Raw genomic sequence first — 15,834 nt, 5'->3', positions numbered from 1 at the left:
AACGTGATCTGTTGGGGGAAGGAAAATTTATTATAACAGAATTTTCTAAATATTATGCAGAATTGATAGACCAAAGAGTACTAGCTAGTTTCCAAAAAGCCCGAGTCTAGATCACTATATTCTCTCACTAACCTAACTCTGTTAAAGACATGTAGATTGCCATTTTCTATGTTAAGAAATCTTAGAGGAAAAATTATTACATTTTAAACTAAAAATAGGTGGCAACACCGTTTTTTAAATATATTTACAATAAAACTTATGGAGAAAACGCACCAAAAAAATTTTAAAGAAGAGAGGGAAATGAAAAATTTATTTCTATTGAATGATATTTAAAAAAAATAGGTGGCAACACTATTTTTAAAATTTATTAACAGTTAAGCAAAAGCTGTATTTAACAATAAAATAAATAAGGAACGGAATTGTAAAATTATTTTTGTTGCATTATAAAAAAATAGGTGGCAGCACTAAATTTTCAAATAGTGCTATTTAACAAGTTTTTTTTTATATATGGCAATAAACATTGTTTTGAGTAACTTTCTGAGTAAAAACAGCTCCGATTTGTAACAAACACTAAGGTCTATGGTCCATTTATGCTTCAAACTTTTTTAAACATACTTAAATATTCATATGCGTGTGCTCTATGCTGATCAAAGAAGCAATACTCTGAGTACAAAAAGATGTGTTTACTGTTATTTAGGCATGTTGCATTGAATTACACCTTAGAATGCTCACACATATTTGTATCTACTTTGCAACTTTTGACTATGTCGCATGCAACAAATGAGCGTATTTTCTGCAACGTTCAAACTGCGCAAGCTCCATATTTGCCGAAGTTTTCGTTTTTGGTTTTTTTTTTGGCTAAAACATTTCAACAAAGCAATTCACCACTTCAACTGGCTCGAGAGCACCTGTATGAGCCGAATTCCACCGGCGAACCGGTTGTCAGAGGACAACTCCATGCCACTTGTGGCTCCGTTGTGTCGTTGCCAAAGACGAACCAGTTCAATGTTGTTGTTGTAGTTGTTGGCGACGCAAGAATGCTTTTCAACAACAACCGAACAAATAAATAGCAAAATAAGTCCATTTTGAGCTCTTCCAGCCACGAAGTGTTTTGTGTGCGACAATTTGCTTCGCCACGAAAGCGCTCATTCCGTTAGTTATCAGGTGTGTGGTGACTTTTCCGCTTGCGAATTGCTCTTCAACGCATTTGTCTGTGTGTGGAGTTGGGTAGGCATGAGAGTGTGGTTGTTGGAATTTGTGATGTGGGCTTCCGAAAATTCGTGAACTTAGTGAAACGTATAATATATATGGCGCAGCAAGGATATGTGGGTGCTTTTTGAGGCAGATACGGTATATTTGTACGGAAAAGTGTTGATGTAGCAATAAAGCGTAGTTCTAAGGGTTGACACTGTCTGCTACAAGTGATAAATTGAATTTGACAAAATAAGCTTTGGATAATTCAATTTGCATATTTATGTGTTAATTTGAAAAGTTTTGAATCTCGAAAGAGTTAAAGATATATTTTAAAAATATTTTAATAAAAATGTATTTTAATAATTTATTGTTCTGCAAAATTGTATTTGTATTCACAGAGATATCCTTAGCAAGCTGTAAAACTTTATAGAACTTTCTAAAGAATGCATATATCCAATAGCTCGTTTTTCAAGAGCCGTTTTAAACCAGGGTAGATAATTTTTATAACCAAAAAAATCGTATTAGATTGAAACCTATCCGAAACGAAAGATAAAATGACAAAGCATTAAAGCAAAAATAATTTACGGGTGAACTGTGGTCGGGAAAAAGATGGAGAGGGGCGTGGCTGAACTTTTAAGAGTTACGAATAGTTTATCTCGATTTCCGGCTAAACTTTGAGTTCTATAGATAGAAGCAATATGGCATTGTTGTAGGTAGTAAAAAAGTCTATAACTTTTCTAAATGGATTTTTTTCACATAATCTCAAAATTTATGTGAAAAATCCCGATAACCAACTTGTTGTAAAAAATTTATTTTCTTTCACGAAATTTGATGAAAACTTAACTTCTAATGTCCCAAAAATACTTTTTTATTTATTTTTAAATATATTTTTTCCTCCTTGTATCGACCTAGTATTGAAAAAAGTCCAAATTTTCAACCAAAAAAATTTTAAATATTTTTAAAAGTCAGTATGCTTTATGTTCTTGAAAGTCTCTGCTTTCAGATGGTATATGACATACATATATACGGCACTACGGTACATTTTCTCAGATTCTTCATATAGCTTCATCCTAAGCTCTTGCTTAGAAAGGTTTATATTTTCAAACGTCCATACATACCAATAAATCGGGGTATCTAAAGAGTGCGAGTTGGTAAAAGTACAGTCTAAGTTATGGTCGTATTAAGTTAGGTTAGAACAGAATGAGGGAGTTTAGGTTGGCTCTAGCATTATTTTACTAAGCATTAAATTTCCAATGAACGAAAATAAAGAACTGTCAAGAAAGCAAATGATACAAATTAATATTAAGTGAGTTCTTAAAGAAGGTCAAGGTAGAGCGCTCAAAAACCTCCAAATAATTTTTTGTACGGAAAATGTAGGAAAATATTTTAAAATAATGTAAAGTTGGTTGTGGTTTTCCAAAACTTTTCTCACGCTTGAGCAGGGTAGCTCTTTTTAACAATTTCTTTATACACTGTATAATATACAGTTGGATATTACTTTATAGCCATAACATTCAATAACCGTGTTTTTTGATCGCTGTCTCTATATAGGGAACTAGTCTCTCAGTTTTAGAGATATCGTTTTGAAATTTTGCACACGTTTTTTTTCCAGAAGAAGCAGCTTATTTGTCAGAACGCCGATAGCAGACGACTATAGCATATAGCTGTAATATAAACTGATCGGTCAAAATCTAGTCAAGAAATCGTCACGAAACTTGGCACAGATTTTTTTAAGGCAATTTCACCATATTGGAAAATATTGTTCAGATCAAATCACTATAGCATATAGCTGCCACACGTACTGATTGTCTGAAATCATGTTAAATATCTTTTTATACCCTTTTTGACATATGCACCTGTGAAGGGTATTATAATTTACTAGCGCTTATATACATATTATATATTTTTACATATATTCCCTTCCATTTGCTATATCAGTTAATCTTCTACGAATATTTCTTAAAATAATTATAATGGTTTATTTAACTTTTCTTTCAGATTTTGCGAACCGTCAAAAAGAATCCAAAAAGCAGATGATTTTTTAAAGAAACAGGTATGTAAAATTTAAAATTATTAAAATCTATTTATAAAATTGTGAATATACATATGTATAAGTATTGAAGTTTTGAACCGATTATAGAGTTTTCAATCTGAAGAACAAACGTATATTTTGAATAAAAAAATTTTCAACAAAAAAGCTGAAATTACCTAGCGATCTTCCGACCTTTTATTTGCTTTATAAATTCCATTTGAGATTAGGTTAAGTTATACAGGCCGGCTGTCACGCCATACATAGACCTACGAGTCCTTAATAATGCCAGATCGAGGTTCAGTTTAATTTGCGCTGAATTATTCGTCATTCAGGCCGTATTTTTCTTCGGGAATCTTGCACATGAACTTGGAGATCTTGCATGTCCTGAAGGCCTTCCATCTCGCGCTGATCGATCTGTTAGCGTTTTCGGAAATTTCATTGCATATCGTGTTTAGTGACTTCTGTATTTCCCGTACCGATTCGGTAACCAGGCGAACGGGGATCTCATCGGCCATTTCATTTTTTGAAATTCATTTGAGGTCTAGAGCCCATTATGTATGCAGTCGCTTTCCGTAAGTCAACCCATCTATTGCCTCCCTGCTTCTAAGGACATTCTCGGACGTAATGCGATGCGAGATTATTGCCTTAATTGCCGGCTGGATATCGACGTATATATTGTTCTGCTTTATGTTGTTTTCTGCGTTGCTAGTTATCTCAGCCGCTTTCCTCAGCGCGAAAACTTCCACCTGGAAGATACTGCAGTATTGTGAAAGCTTGAAGAGTCGCCTGAAATCCAGCTCCAAGCAATAGATTCCGGCACCCACCCCATTAGCCATTTTTGAACCGTCTGCATAGATGTTGTAAGTTCCGCACTATCCACCCACGTTTAGTGTAACTTGAAACTTTCTCTCCCGAATAAAGTAAAAATATATGAAATCATTGAAATTTAATAAAACTTTATACATTTTTGTATGATTTATATGATATCAGATTTCTTTTATATTTTTATTATTTCATTATTAAAAAGAAAAATATTACATAAATATATATATTTCGGTATAATATTAAAAAAAAATAACAATATTATTTTAAGTTCCATACCTTATTTAAAAAAAAAAAAATACTCACACGAAATTTTTTTTTATCATTTTGTGTGAAAATATCGGCATAGAAATTCGCAAAGAGCAACCTCTAACCTTGCCCAAACACGCCAAAGTCTAAATAATGACGTTATTATATACATATGTACATGTGTACGTACATACATGTATCAACGACCAATATCCGCCAATAATCCTTTGTCTCAGCAGACACTGCCAATTTACTCACGCTCTCCGACTCCTGTCTGTTAAACTGTATTTGTTTTTGCCTTGTCATACCGGCACGAAGCAGCGATGTCCTTTTACTCACCTGCAACACGCAACGAACAACGTGGAATGCCACACAACAACAATAACCACAACAACAACAGCGAAACAATACACCGGCAACAGTGAGAACAGCTCAGTCATGCAACCAATTGATCTCACCAATCCGGAGCACCTTGCCGAGTACAGTGTGGTGTAATTTGTTGCAAGTTATTGCTTTAATGGCGATATGATGGTGGCATTGGTGGTTGTGGCAAAAATACCAAAAATTCGCATGTGCAGCTTAAAGCGCGTAGGCCATTACAGTGCGAAAATTTCGTCTGACGGCAAGCAACGCATGTTGCAAAGCATGTTGCAAGTAGCAAAAGTAAAAGGAGTGTAATTTTTTAAAGGGAAATTTAGTCGTTTTCGACAACACTAAGCTTTGCAATACTAAAATGAGGCTTGCAACATTTGCTTACACCTTACAATATTTGCATTTGCTGCTTGCCACATGAGCGGCGTACTATTCGGCAGCGACTCTAAGTGCTGTGAGTTGTTATTTTAGTGGAGTGTTTATGGCTTTGTGGCCAAATAACTGTAGTACGTGCAACTACAATGCAACAAAGCCTTCCATACGGCGGCATGCAGCGCAACACGTCAGACCGTTTCTATTTTGCAAACATTTTGCATTTTTTTGCTCGCTTCGTTGGAAAATATTTGCAGACAATGCTCGAGCGGCTTTTGACTTTGGAGTGCTTTGAAAATAGACTCACACAAAGTGTTCGATATGGTTCGTAACACGGCGTACTCAAATACTCCGCACGCAATGCTTAAACACCGACACGCACACACACACACGCACGCACACATGTAAATGCAAAAATGCATAGTTACATATTTCTCGTCAAAGTTGTTATGCGCTCGTGTATGCTGGCAAGTGCACAAACACGCACACACACGCATATATATATATATATTCAAGTATATATACATACATACATGGCATGCAGGTGCTTAGCACTGCCAAGTGAAGCGAGTGGAGCGAAGTGGAGTATAAGACAAAGTGGTCGGTCGCCAGGCGCGTTAGTTAATGTCGCATTCGCAATTGGGCTTTCGCATCGAACGGCGGCGTCGGCGGCAAAAACCAGCCACATTGCCATTGCAACATTTTGCATTTTGCCGATACGCTTTCGCATTTGCCAAACGAAAAGTAGTCGCAAGTTTACTTTGTGCATTTGCCGTGTCATGCTCGCAGCAAACAGCCATACGCCATTCGTACAGTTACTGTTATAAAAGTCACAAGTGCATGCAACGGCCGTGTTGCACGCGCCACATGCTAGTGCATTTAACTAGTTTAGCGTAAAGTTCAAGATTTTTAGTGAAAAATATTGAAAAATATTTTTAAAAAAATACAGCAAAACTAACTGTCGCCGCCAAACGATAAATCTCAAATAACTTATTGTGTGCTACAAAAACCGAAACAACAATAAAAATAAATACAAAAAAATAAAAATAAAATATTGCAATTTCCATCAGTGCAACATTTGCAATAATTTCACATTAAAATTAAAAAATAAAAAAAAAATAATAAAAAGTATAATTAAATTTCCATGTGCTGCCACCTAATAAAAACGTTTGCGTTGACGAATTGTTTAACTTCGCTTTGCCGCGGCGACGGTGTCTTTTGTTGCTTGCACCGCATTTAAGTGCAGCAAGAAATAATAAATGCCGGCGGCACTTCAAAGCCCAGCGCTGATCAAACGTTTACAGCAATTACAAGCAAAACAAAAACGAAAAAGTTAATTAAACTTTGTGCAAAATATGAAAAGAAAAACCTTTATGCCCCAGCAACAAAGGAAATTCAATAAAAATTGCATTTTAATGAGGTGAGTGGTGACTTGGCTTTGATTATATAATGTGTGACAAAAGAAATTTGCAAATCTTCTATACTCCCGGTTGATGAACATGTATTTGGCAGGCCTATAAAGTGGTTTTTGGTTTGCAACAGCAATAGATTGGTTTGATATTTGTGCTTTTAAATGAATTTAATTTTGAATTTGTGTGAAAAATTTGAAACTAAAATTCGAAAATTAGCAAAATTGTTCACAGTCACTGGCTAATTTTGCGCCTCTTTATTCATAGCTATGCTGGTTTGAGAGTAGTTTTCTTGCACTATGAAATCAGTGTTCTCGACCATTTGCCAGCATTTTCAGAAAATTTACGAATTTATGTTGGCATTTTAATTTTCCATATTAAAATAATTTTTTAAAAAACTAAAATCTATTTTTTAACCTTATCCGTGATAGATCAGTCTTCACTCTCAATTTGGTTGAAAATTCGTAGTTTTTCCAGTTTTCGACGATTGCCTCGCCATATTTTTAAACGCTAAAAATTGAAACCTCTTTTTTACTTAAGGGGTTACACGAATTTCACGGCTTCCAAAAAAAAATTTTATTATCTTATTTATTTCTTTAACATCTCTAGAATATTGTCCTTTATTCTCAAGTTGATACCAGTAATAGTTTTGGAGATACAGCTTTCAAAAGTTGCGCACTCGAGTTCAGCTATATAGTCACATAAAACTTTAAATGCGTTTTTATCGAAACTGTGTTTTCAAAGTCGATTGGCAAGATTTCTCACGAACTACTCAACCGTTCTTAATGAAATTTTACACAGATTTTTGAAATATAATTTACAAGTGCTTGCCGCGAAGGATTTTTTTGTTCAATTAAAACTATTTAAAAAACAAAAAACGTAGAGAAATTTTCACCAAAATTTACATGTTTTTGTAAAAACGTCTACCAAAAATATATTTTGCACTTTATTTGTTTTTTCTCCGTCTCCGTACCTAGTTAATGGTGTTAGCTCAAATATTTGTTTTTTCTTCTTACTTTTGATGTTCGTGTAAAAAATTCTGCTGTCAACACGGACGCAACTTTTTCCGAGGCACTGCGGGTAAGGACGTCGTAATAACCGAGTTTTGAATATTTTCCTTTGCGAATTTCACAAAATCTTTATCAAATATGTATCTTTGAAATAACAAAAAGTTTGTATAAAATATTAAATTTTTTATATGAAACAAAATTTATTGAAAATATTAAAATTTTTTGCTCGACGAATCCATGTAACCCCTTAATATGGTATAAGATAAATTTCTGCATATATCTAGCATCATCAAAAAAATATTGCCTGCCTTTATACTTTTATAACTGTTACATATTTTTTTTTAATTTTTAAAATTTTAGGTATTCTTAAAAACCCTTAACCACAATATGTATAACTTCAACAATAGTTTCGTTAAAGACATTGATTGTCTTATTATTCGATAAAAAAAAGGTTCCCCAAGAATAGCATTGCAGTTGTTGATAGCATAAAGGTAATTCGAATCAACACTTTTAGAATTTACATTTAGTTTCATTTAATTGCCAAAAGTGTTTTTCTTTGAATTGTATACCATTTTCGCACACAGTGTGCATTTTTTTTAACAGCCTTTGCATGTCACAAATTTCGCTTCTTTAGCTGAAACTCTGTTTCCAAATGGCTTTACACTTCAGAATAATCAAACTAAAAACGAATCAATCATAACTATTTTTTGTTAGTAGTGTTAGTAGTGTTAGGAATGTCAGTGGTATTCAAGAGACCTCAATGTGTTTAAAATAAATATTTAAATATGAAATTTTTAACTACATAATTTTCAAATCCTCAGCATATGAGGCTCACAAAGAAGTGACATTGGCTACATCAACTTAACATTCAATTCACTTGATGCCTTTCTGTCTTGTGAATGTTTTGTAAATTTTGTTTAAAGACATCAAATTGTATAAAATGCAAATCTTCTATTTCGATGTGTACGATTGACTGTTCTTTGAAATCATCAAGGATGTTGTGTCGTCAATACAAAATAATGGTCTGTAAGAAAGATTTATATCTTCCATAGCATTCTGTTTCTGTTGTTTAAACTGTTGAAATATTTTCTGATAACAGAATATATTCAGTACATAGGTAGATATGAGTGTTTGAGCAAAATTTTTTATATAAAAATGCATTATGCAAAATTGTTAAACCCTGATTTTAATTTGGTGAATAACTAGCAAAAGAAAAGGCACTTCCTGTTTTTGAGTAACGCCTATAAGAGTAACTGCCTTTATGGTTAATATGTTACTAAAAGTTTGCGTTAAACAATATGATGCTTATACAGTCAGAGCCAAATTTTAATATTTTAAGATTGCATAATAAATTTTATTTTTATTTGAAAAAATGTTGAAATCGTGTTTAAAATAATAAAAATATCGACATTTTCAAAAGATTGCGGAAATCCTGTATACTCTTTTTCTGCGTTCGGAAAGATAAAATAGAGTAATTTTTTGCTAAATATCTTGGAAAGGTTTGGCGTGATTACTTTTAGTAATTTCAAAACCAACTCAAATAAAGATTAATCAAAAAAAGTAGCAAGTCATGGTACAAGTTGAATGTGAGCGCACTTTCAAGAAACATCGTTTGAAACGAGATGTTTTGCTTCAAAAATTTTTGAAGAACTTTGAAACAAAAAAATTTTATTTATTAAAAATTTTAATTTCTTTTGCAACTTGCGGCTTTACTTAGAGAAAATTTAGCAGATATGACGATTTGAAGCAGCTTGAGAAATCAGAGTGCATTTTTAGAGTTGCTATAAAAAGATGCTCAATATAACACAGCACTTAAAGCAAGCCAGTTTGATTTTGCTTGTATTGATAATAAGTAAAAAGGTGCCCCAAAATGTATTATATAATATACTCAACAATCAACTATTGTTTTGCTTATAAGCTAATTTTTTCTAATTAAAAAAAGTGTAAACTCAAAATATATAACATTTCGTTTCGTTTAACAAACACTTAAAGCTTTGCTTTTAGTTCGTGAGTCCAAGTTTGAATATTACTGAAGTCATATGTGTGGTGTAGAAGCGTCGTTTAACATATTTTTGTTTTATATTCTCGTGCAAATCGTCTAACGAAATATATTTTGCGATACTTTTGTACGCTCGTCAAACTTTTAAAGCTTTGGCATTACTTTTGAAGCATACTGCGAATAAAGAAAATTTTTTAAATGCCGCATGCTAGTCAGTTTCAAACTTCATTTGCAGGCATTGCACAAGGAAATCGATTATTTCTTCCTACCACGGCGACTATAACATACCGAAACTTGTTATAAATATAATTCAACGAAGATTTTTGCAAAATTAGAAACAAAAGAGGACGAAATTTCTATCATCGAGATTAGCTAGGACTTATGAAAAACTCAAAATAAATAATTTGTGTTTTATGCAACATAAATAAAAGTAAGTGGGCCGCTTCTAGATGTTAAAAAAAAAAAATTTTCCAAAAACTTTTTTTTTATAATCTACAAATTTTAACCTCAGGCTAAGCAACAAAAAGAGCGCACTCAGTTTCTAGTAAATTTTCGAGTTAAAATTTTTATTTCGTAAAAAATGTTTGATAAGTGTTCTTCTGGAGAGTCCTCTTTATGGCCAGTTAAAAGTTATCAAATTAAACAAATTTTTTGTGGTCATTATTGGAGTTTTAAAAAAGGTCTTAAACGACAACATGCTTTCCTTAAACGTTAAAATAAATTTTGAGTCAAAAATCGTCACATTTGGTAGTTTTTATATAAATTTAAAGAGTTTAAATCAAAAATAATTTTTTCTTGTCCAAAAAAAGTTTTAACTCGAAATTTACTTTAAAATTTGAGTGCCTCTAATTAAAAAAAAATTTTTTTTGTCCAAAAATTTTCTTTTCTTATTATCTACAAATTTTACCCTAAGGCTAAGCAAAAAAAAAATTCGCTCCACCCTAGTGTATATACAAGTATATATGTTATAACGTAACCACTTCAACTATATATTGGGTACCTACATATGTACACTTGCATTTAAGTGGGATAATTTCAAAAATATTGAGCACCTCCAAAGTGCCCTTTGATTTTCATAAGTACTGTATTAATCTAAAAACAGATGCACAAAACTTTTTATTTTTAAGGGATTATATGCACTTATGAAAATAATCGATTTTTTTTTCGCTTACATAAACAATATTCATAAATTTGAAAATATGTACCGACAATTAAAAATTGATGCTGCAAATAGTTTCGGACATATGTACATACATATGCATGAGTAAGCATATTTGCATGAATTCTTTAACTTAGTGTTATCGGCTATCAAAACTTTGAACGCGATTTTTTCGAAACTATGTTTGCAGCGCCGTTAAAAAAATTTCTGCGAAAGTGCTGCTTTGATCAACTTGAAATTTGCACACGAACTTTTTAGATATATTTGTGAGGTAATGAGCGAAAAACTAATAATATTTTTGTTAATAATTTTGACTTTAAGGCCACTCTGATATTTAATTTTTTCACAAAAAGGATTTTCGAGGAAGGCGCCATTGGGTGAAATATCAAAATTTTGAGCAGTGCTTCAATCGTTATCTGTGATCATATGTGGTTATAGTAAATTTTTCTGATATATATATGTATTTGAAATATGTAATTCTGAGCAGAAAAATCGTTTACACCACTGACACATTTCTTCGTTAGTCCGCCTGGCGTTCGGCTACTGCATTAATAAATTTTTCAAAATATATCACAGATTATTAAAGTGCATTAAATTGTGTAATTGCTTATTATTTTAATTTATTTATTAAATAAATAATTATTCAAAAAATATTCAGGAAAAAAATGCGTTTTTCTAACTTGCAAATAAATATAATTACTTAAGTGTGTAACTAAGAAAATAATATTTTTCTCAAAATTAATATGGAAATCTCAAAATTTAAATATTATGCATTGTTGACTCATTTCTTCTGAAATTAAAGCATTTGTATGCATAATTTGTTTATTTACAAAATAAATGTTTCCAGCAGTTCATTACAAACAGAACATATTATATGCTATATTTAGTTGGCTGCAAACACGCGATTCTAGTTAATTTTTTTTTTTTTTTGTATTTTGAAAGACTTTTATTTTTTAATTTTTTCTTAACATCTGCATGAAAAGCTCAGAGCAGCAGCACATGCTTATATAAATAATAATATGACCATAATGCCTTTAAAATGTACGCTTTGCATTAAATAAACTAAAACAGATTTTCGACATCCGTGAGACACCTCAAAGCCAAAGTGCTTACGTGTCTACATTTGTACCATGATATATATAATACATATGTACATACATATATAATATATATTTATATACGTGTTTATGTTTGTGTGTGCTAATAAATGCAAGACTTTTAAATTGGTTTACAGAAATGCATCGTGCCACAAAACGTAACAACAACAACAACAACAATAAGAGTCACAACAACAACTAATCGTGCAAATTGCACGTCGATTGGCATTAATCTCGTGCCGCCTCTTTGCGATTCTGACAATAACACATGCAAACAAACATATTTTTGTAGCCTCCATATGTGTGTGTATGTATGTAAATATGTGTGTAGATATGTTTTTTTTTTTAACAAATGCATGCATTTCTTCAAATATTCCCCACCCTATGACTCACATCATCCATACAACTGCAACTTCAAACTCTGCATAAGCCTTGCTACTATTTACATACATACACATATGCGAGCGTTCACACACACACACACATATACAGAGTCGCCTAAAATTTTATTTTGGTTCGTGTGACAAATAACTGGTGTTCGTTTACTTTTACAGTTGCTGTTCTTTTTGTTGTTTGACGCAATTCGCAAAGCAACTGCCAGCAAGTAACAACAACAAAAATTAAAAAATTAAAAAATAATAAGAAAAATGCAACTTTAGCCGCCACAATTCCCTTTATGGACTAAATGGATCGCCACACATGCGCGTGCATACATAAAAACTTTTATATATACATACACTATACATACCTCTGAATAGTGTATAAGTATATATATTTATATATATATATATATATAACTTTGTAGGGGCTCGACCCAAGCTGAGTCAGTCAGTCAGCCAGGCTGCCAGCTAGTTTGCTACAAGACTGGCTCAGGAAGTTGCAGCGCCGCAGGAATGACGCAAAGGGCATATATGCATACAAGCAAACATATATATATATATGCACATACTATATATATGTATATATAGGCGAAAAAAAACGGATAAGCCGGAAAGCAGCACAGATCCCAAATTAATGCAATAATTGAAGCCAATTTAATGTAATTTTGTGCAATTTTGTTTTGTTGTTTTGTTATTGCTCTTGTTGTTGTTATTGTTGTTTTCGTTATATTTGACTTTTTATTCACTTCTCTGCTTTCCGTTTTTTTGCTTAGTTGTCGCAATTGTCGTTGTTGTGCGCTTTGCTGTAACATTCATTGCATTTGTTGTTATTGTTGTTGTTGTATATTTACTGCTGTTGTTCCTCTTTGCATTGCGCGTTGTGCGTTAAGTGTTTACTGTGGTTGTTGTTAGCGTTACCTTAGTTAACTTTACCTTTACCTTTTGCTCAACTCAACTCAACTCAACTCGACTCGACTCGATTGCATTTCATTTGTTGGTTTAGTATCGTTTCTCTGGTAGTTAAGTATTTGTTGTTTGAACTATTATCGCATTTGTTGGCACACGGCACGCTGGTCTTTGGTCTCCGATCTGTGGTCCTCGGTCTGCAGTGTCTTTTGAGGCTTTTGCTTAAACATTTGCTATTTGCTTACTTTACCTACCTAAATTTGTTTATTTGCGTACATATATACATACATACATATACTTATATATATATATACTTGTATGTAGTTTTATATATCACTCTATATATAGTTATATGTGTGTGTGTGTGTGTTTGGTGTTTGCGTCACTAAGGTGTGCACGAAGTGAATTTGGCAGTCACATTTTATCGCATATTTTCGCATTTTTCTCGCCTTTGCTTGAGACGTTTATAAAACTGGAGAAAATAACGTGCTTTTATTACTTTCTGTTTAGGGAGTGAACTCACGTGATGATTGTGATGGAAAGTTTTGTTATAACATATTTTTAATATTTTTTTATCTTAGTTATTTTGTATTGGACTTTTTATCAAAAATTATTTAATATTTTTCGAGTTAACATCAACTCAAACCGCAACACAACACCGGACGGTTACTTTTATATTATCATTTTTGCCACTTTATGAAAAGTGTATAAATTTTACCTCAAACTATTGATATATTTATGCTAGTGAGTTTCTAAAAGACTTAGCTCTACACCATAAATCAGCGCCGAGCACTAAAATTTCATATACTCTATTTACCAAATCATAATCGTAAAAAATACCGTCATCTGATTAAAGTTGTCTTAATAAATGATGCAAGCTAACAACTGGCATGGTTTGTGCGCTCTCTGTTGTTTTCGAAATGAACGCCAAAACAGTGTGTTCCACTTATAACTGTATTATATAATAATCGTCTACGTTTTGCCACTTCTCTGGTCGCTAATGTTGAGTGCTGCTCTCTCGTTCTATTAAAAATATGAAGTAATTCACACAATTTTTGGTATATAGGCATGATGACGAATAACGGAAAAGAAATATACGGTAAGACGTATGGAAAGCATAGAAAAAGCAGCCAGTATTTGCATTAGTGTAGCTTTCAGGACAACGCCAAGCCAGGCGCTGAACATAATTTTACGCCTACAGCCAACAGACTTGTGTTGCTAGCAAATGGCGGCGAAGTCAGCTCTTAGATTGAGGGAATCATCGCTACTAGTCGCCAGTAACAAGGGGTATACTATTATTGGGCGCGACTCTTGCGAGCCACTTTGTGCCAAGATCCCACAAAGCCCAGCTATACCGTAGTAAAATAGAATACACGAAGACATCGGAGCTCTAAACCATTCTATTGTTAGCGAGAATAAGCTGCCTTTTCGTGCTCGTCAGCAGTTGTAGTTACTTGAGTGTCCACTCTGGCCTGGGACTCATACTAGTCTTATAACAAAGTGACTGGATGCCGTTGATAGCGAGGTTTTCTTATAAGAAACCGGTCACCGATGTAACTTTTTCGTTGTTGAAAATGGAGAGAACTGCATTGAATTACATTTATGTCTGTGCTAAACGGTTTTAATTTTTGAAACAGAATATTGTAGTTCTAGGATTACTTCTGCAGGAAACGCTTCTTAAATTGTTAAAAATCGCTTTCCAAAATTTGTCTTTTAGCAATGTTGCGGATATTTACATTTCGGATATTTGATCCCAAATCGAGAAAAAAAATTTTGTTTTGAAAATAACTTTGCAGTGACTTATTTGGTGCGTTCATTATGTCTGTTTGACCACATATTCGATTTAATTTTTTTTTCGAATTCATCAATTTTTGGTCTTTATGAATTTTATGATTTTAGAGAATTAAAAAACAAAAAAAAAATTTGTATCGATTGTTCGAAATTTTTAGTGTATATTTATACATGTTTCAAGAATTCACAGTGAAAATTAAATTAAAATAAAATAAATATTTTTTGAGTTCTACAACATCTCGACGGCGCTACAAAAAGGGCCTCCACTGCTGTAGTGATTCCGGCCTTGAATGGAAGCCAAAAATAAAAAATTCCCATTTAACTAGAAGATATTCTCCATACAATGATCTACGACCACAAAAAAAAAAAAATCAAAACTTGACAAAATGGCGGCGTTTCTAAATAAAAAGTTGAATATTACCGAAAAATTTGGTATTTTTTTTTAAATTTCCGTACAAATTCTTTAGATCTATATATAGCATTAAGCTGTCAAGTGTAATTGAATGCTTAGTCTTAACTTCTTTTAAATTATATCAATCCAATTGACTACGAATCGAAAACAGCTTTTATACAAGTATATCACATACACAAATACAATATAACATTGCATTTCGATTATGTAATAAAACAATTTAATTTAATTGCTGCAACCGCACGTTTCAATCATCTTCACAAGTTGGCAAACTTGCGGTCAAAACGAAGACACTCTTCATCAAATAAAACTTGGCACTTGGGCAAACTCTCACACATGAACACACAAACACTTAAACACACACTCAAACACACCAATGGCTGACCACTCAACGTACTCCAAGTCTTCTAATTGTTTTCAAATGAGCAAATTGTCGAGTCCACCTTTTGCGAGTTTGCGGTTGCATTTCGGCTCGTGTGTGTTTTCCTTACGGTCAACCGCAAAATTACGCACCCACTCGTCGTGTGTGTTTGTGTGTGTCTACGAATTACTTCATTTGGAAATTTCGTCAATGTGATATAATACATTGACAGGGGTGATAAGTAAAGAAGAAGAAATCTTCTTATTTTT

At 32.8% G+C, this 15,834-nt stretch overlaps 1 long non-coding RNA gene across 1 annotated transcript in view; it reads left to right on the top strand.

Moving 5' to 3' along the window:
* The window catches only part of LOC118683390 (uncharacterized), a 69,124-nt gene that overhangs the window by 23,992 nt on the left and 29,298 nt on the right, over positions 1-15,834 (top strand). The window contains exon 2 of the long non-coding RNA XR_004979221.2: positions 3,193-3,247. This is a non-coding gene — a long non-coding RNA (uncharacterized lncRNA). The remainder of the gene's footprint in view (positions 1-3,192; positions 3,248-15,834) is intronic.

This window comes from Bactrocera oleae, chromosome 6, assembly GCF_042242935.1.
Source record: "Bactrocera oleae isolate idBacOlea1 chromosome 6, idBacOlea1, whole genome shotgun sequence".
In the NCBI taxonomy this organism is placed as follows: Eukaryota; Metazoa; Arthropoda; class Insecta; order Diptera; family Tephritidae; genus Bactrocera; species Bactrocera oleae.
The sequence above is the reverse complement of the archived record's forward strand: the minus strand, read 5'-3'. Positions and strand labels throughout refer to the sequence as shown.